Source organism: Furipterus horrens, unplaced genomic scaffold (assembly GCF_987537825.1).
Source record: "Furipterus horrens unplaced genomic scaffold, mFurHor1.1.pri manual_scaffold_9, whole genome shotgun sequence".
Lineage (NCBI taxonomy): Eukaryota > Metazoa > Chordata > Mammalia > Chiroptera > Furipteridae > Furipterus > Furipterus horrens.
Window position 1 is genome coordinate 62,366,591 of NW_028327179.1, and position 5,643 is coordinate 62,372,233.

At 37.7% G+C, this 5,643-nt stretch overlaps 1 pseudogene; it reads left to right on the forward strand.

The window, feature by feature from the left end:
• The first annotated feature begins 4,489 nt into the window (after positions 1–4,489).
• LOC150001845 (protein BEX2-like) lies at positions 4,490–4,949 on the forward strand (annotated as a pseudogene).
• Positions 4,950–5,643: the final 694 nt, after the last annotated feature.

Consider the following 5,643-nt stretch of genomic DNA (forward strand, 5'->3'; position numbering starts at 1 on the left):
CCCCTTGGTCCTAGAACATTCGCAGGCCAACCCACTCTGCGAACGACAGCCAGGGCAACAGCTAGAGTCATCAGTCCCATACAAAGTGGGAGAAGTGCCTGGAAAAGGGGTAAGTGCTGAGCAAGCGGCATTGTTCTCTCTCAGACCCTACCCCACAAACAGCGCCACAGTGTGTTGGAATGAGTCACCCTGTACTGACACATACCTAAGGCTCCGCCCCATACAACATAACAGGAATGACAGCTTTACCTAAGACACAGAAACAAACAAACACAGGAGTCTGTCAAGACGAGACAGATAAATATGGCCCCAAAAAGGGAAGGGATCAAGATTCTAGTGGGAGAACTAAGCGATGAGGAGATAGCAAGCCTAATAGATGAGGAGATAGCAACCAAACATATGAAGTGTTCAAAACACTGGTGATAAAGATGCTCACAGGCTTGACAGATATGCTAAGTATGGCAAATGCATAAGGGAAGAAGTGAAGTCTATGTTAAATGAAATGAAGTAAAATCCACACAAAACCAATGGTGAAGAAAACCGGGGTTTAAATAAATGATTTGGAACATAAGGAAGAGAAGAACAGTCAACCAGTACAGAATGAGGAAACAAGTATTGAAAAAAATAAGGAGAAGCTTAGGAACCTCTGGAACAACTTTAAATGTGCCAACATCGAATTATAGGGGTGCCAGAAGGAGAAGAGGAAGAGCAAGAAATTGAAAACTTATGTGAGAAAATAATGAAGGAAAACTCCCCAAATTTGGTGAAGGAAATAGACATACAAGTCTAGGAAGAAGAGAGAATTCCAAACAAGCTAGACCCACAGAGAACCACACCAATAAACATCATAATTAAAACACCAAAGTTTCAAGATAAAGAATCTTAAAAGAAGCAAGAGAAAAGCAGAGAGTTACCTACAAAGGGGGGCCTATAAATCTGTCAGCTGATTTCTCAAAAGAAACTTTGCAGGCAAGAAGGGACTGGCAGAAAGTATTCAAGGTGATGAAAAGCAAGGACTTAAAACCAAGATTACTCTATCCAGCAAAGCAATTATTTAGAATGAAAGGGCAGATAAAGTGCTTCCCAGACAAGGTAAAGCTAAAGAAGTTCATTATTACCAAGCCATTATTATATGAAATGTCAATGGGTCTTACTTAAGAAAAAGATTAAAAATTTGAACATTAAAATGACAACAAACTCACAACTATCAACAACTGAATCTGAAAAATAAAAGCAAAATCAACTTAAGCAAACCAGAGTAGGAACCGAATCATAGGTATGGGGATCATTTGGAGAGTTATCAGCTGTGACGGGGGAGGGAGAGAAATGGGGAAATGGTGTAGGGATTAAGAAGCATAACTGTTTGGTACCAAATAGACAGGGGGAAGTTAAGAATAATATAGAAAAGGGTGAAGCCAAAAACCTATATACATGACCCATGGACATGAACTAAGGGGGGGTGGGATTGCTGGAGAGAAGAGGGGTACTGGGAAGAGGGCAGCAAAGGAGAAAAAAGCATTGGGACTATTGTAACAACATAATCAATAAAATATACATAAAAATTGAAATAAATAAAAATATATGAGAAAAAAAGAAAAAAGAAAGAAAGAACAAAATGTCTGGAAACAAATGACAGTGAACACACAACAGCCCAAACCTATGGGACACAGTGATGGCAGTCCTGAGAGGTAAGTTCCTAGCAATACAGGCCTACCTAAAAAAAGATAGAAAAACCTCAGATAAATAACCTCTCCCTCCATCAAGAAGAGCTAGAGGAACAATAACAAACAAAGCCCAGAGTGAGCAGAAGGAAGGAAATCATCTTGATCAGAGCAGAATTAAATGACACGCAGAGTAAAAGAACAATCCAAAGGATCAATAAATCCAGGAACTGGTTCTTTGAAAAGATAAGCAAAATCAAAAAGTCTTTAATCAGGCTCATCAAGAAAAAAAGTGAAAGAACTGAAATAAAATCAGAATCAAAAGAGGAGAAATTGCAAGAGATACTGCAGAAATACAATGGGTTGTAAGAAATTAAAATGAACAACTATATGTGAAAAATATGACAACCTGGGCTAAATGGACAAATCCCTAGAGACATAATCTTCCATTTGAATCAAGAGGAAGCAGAAAACCTGAATAGACCAACAACAACTAGTGAAATTGAAGCAGTAATCATAAAACTCCTGGCACATAATAGCTCTGGACCAGACATCTTCCCAGGTGAATTTAACAAAACATTTATGGAAGAGCTTACTCCTATCTTCAAATTATTCCAAATATTCAAGAAGAGGGAAGTATTATCCTAATTCCAAAACCAGGTAAAGACACAACAAAGAAAGAAAACTACAGGCCAATATTTCTGATGAACATAAATACTAAAATTCTCAAAAAAATATTGGCATATTGGCAAACCAGCTCAGCAATACATTAAAAAGATTTGCACCATGATCAAGTAGGAGTCATACCAGAAATGCAAGGATGGTATGATATTCACAAATCAATTAAAGTAATACATTACATAAATGAAATGAAAGACAAAAGTCACGTGATTATATTAATAGACGCTTAGAAATAATTTGATAAAGTACAGCACCAATTTGTGATAAAAGTGCTCAGTAAAGTAGGAAAAGTGGAAGCATACTAAACATATAAAGGTCATATACAAGAAACCTACAGCCTACATCATATTCAATTGGCAATAAATAAAAGCTTTCCCCCTAAAATTCAGGGTAAGACATGAGTGTTCACTTTCACCACTTTTATTCAACATAGTATTGGAAGTTCTAGCCACAGCCATTAGACTAGGAAAAGAAATAAAAGGCACTCAAATTGGAAAGGAGGAAGTAAAACTGTCATTATTTGCAGATGACTTGATAGTGTCATAGATAACCTTATAGACTCCACCAAAAAAGCTACTTGACCTAATAAGTGAATTTGGCAATAATGTGCCATACAAAGTCAATATTCAGAAATTTAAGCATTTTTGTGTACCAAAAATAAAATATTAGAAACAGAAAATAGGAAAAATATCTCATTTATTAGAGCAACAAGAAAAATATTGTACCTAAGATAATCTTAGTCATGGAGGTAAAAGCCCTTCTTCAGAGAACTAGAGAATAGTGAAGAAGAAAATTAAGGGAGACACAAATAATTTGAAGCATATACTGTGTTCATGGATTGGAAGGATCAACATCATTAAAATGCCATACTGCGCAAAGCAACCTATAGATTCAATGCAATCCCTTTGAAAATACCAACGACATACTTCACAGAATTAGAACAAGTATTTTGAAAATTTATATGGAACCAATAATGACCCCAAGTAGCCTCAGCAATCTTGAGAAAGAAGAACAAAGTAGGAGGGTTCACAGTATCTGATATCAAACTATATTATAAAGCCACTGTAATCAATACAGTCTGGTACTCACATAAGAACAGACACATAGATCAATAGAACAGAATAGAGCCCAGAAATAAACCCAGGTCTCTATGATTCATTAATATTTGACAAAGGGTGAAGGAGCATAAAATGGAGTAAAAAAAAGATCTCTTCAATACATGGTGTTGGAAGATCTGGATAGGAACATGCCAAAAAACAAACAAACAAAAAAAACTAGACCACCAATGTACACCATACACCAGAATAAACTCAAGATGGATAAAAGACTTAAATGTAAGCAGTGACACCATAAAAGTTTTACAGGAAAACATGGGCAGTAAAATTTCAGATATCCTACACAGGAATATTTTGTCAGATATATCTCCTAGAGCAAGGGATACAAATGAAAGGATAAACAAATGAGACTACATAAAACTAAAATGCTTCTGCTCAGTTAAGAAAACACCAGCAAAATGAAAAGGGGTCCAACAGCATGGGAAAAAATACTTGCCAATGATACCATGGACAGGGTTTGGTCTCCAAAATATGTAAAGAACTCATACAACTCAATACCAAGAAGACAAATAATTCAATTAGAAAATAGGTACAGAACCTGAACAGACACATCTCTAAGGAGGTTATACAGAGGGCCCATATTACTAATCAGAGCTATGCAAATTAGAACCACAATTAGATACCAGCTCACCCTGTTCAGAATGGTCATCATTAACAAGTCAACAAACAGTAAGTGCTGGTGAAGATGTGGAGAAAAGCGGACCCTAGTGCATTGGTGGTAGGAATGCAGACTGGTGCAGACACTATGGAAAACACTATGGAATTTCCTCAAAAAAATAAAAATGCAACTGCCTTTTGATTCAGCGATTCCACTGTTGGGAATATACCTGAAGAATCCTGAAACACCAATTCAAAAGTACCTATGCACCATAGCACCATTATTTACAACAGCCAAGTGCTAGAAACAGCCTAAGTGCCCATCAGTGGATGAGTGGATCAAAAAACCGTGGTACATGACTGGGAGCTGCAGAGTGGTGCAGCACAGTCATCACTCCCTCTGGGTACCAGCCCCCAGCTGTCCTGACCAGAAAAATGGAGCAGGTCTGTGGGTCTGTGAGTCTGTGTCAAGAAGCAAGCAGTGGCGAGACAACAAGGATAGGATCAGGAACAATAGCATCCAAAGAGGAACAAGCAGTAAAAATTCTCAACATGGAAAATGCCAACAAGGAAAATGAAAAAAAGAATGAAAAGGAGCAAGATGCTAATAGAGGAGAGCCCTTGGCTCTCCCTTAGGAAGCTTGTGAATATTGTGTGCCTAGAGGAAATCATAGGTGGTTCCATGTTAAGCAATCCATCCTGCATTATAGTGGGATGGGGGTCAGATGCTTGGAGAGCCACAGGCAAGGATGAGACAAGAGAACAGGGAAAGGATTGGGGATGATATGAGCTGATGGAAAAGCTGCGAGGAAAGCAGTTAAATCATAGTCTGCCGACAGTTAGCCCTGATCTCCCTCACAATGACCATCACAATGAATTTTGCCTTATGCCTTGATCCTGATGTTTTCCTTGAAGTTAATAGGGAGACACACCTGCTTCCTAAACTTGCATGTCCATGATGTACCTTGTTGTAAACCTTTTGGTGTTGTTTCCTGTGGGTCTCTTGTTACCAGCTTCCAGTTGAATGTTGTGGTTTTGTCCCAGTCTGTGATATTTTGTTAGCAGGAAAATTTTACACATTGCATGGAAAGATGCTTATTATATATTGTGAAATGAATAAAACAGTTTTTTAAAAAAACAAAACACAAAACTGTGGTACATTTACACAATGGAATAGAGCAGAAAGAAAAACGAATTCTTACCCTTCATGACAGTATGGTTGGAACTGAAGAGTATTATCCTAAGCGAAATAAGCCAGGCTGCAAAAGGCAAATACCATATGAATTCACCTATAACAAGAATCTAATAAATGAAACAAACAAATGAGTAAAATAGAACCAGAGGCAAGGAAACAAGGAACAGACTGACAATGACCAGAGGGGAGGGAAAATGGGGATAATAGGGGAAATAAGGGAAAGAATTTAGTCAAGGAACTAGTATTAATAACCATGGACATGGACAATGGGGCAGGGTTTGAATTTGGGAGCAGTGATGAGTGGGGGAGTAGATAGCAACCAGGGGAAAATAGAATTGTAATAGAACAACAATTAAAAAGTTAAGAATTTCTGGCCAACATAGAGGCATAGACA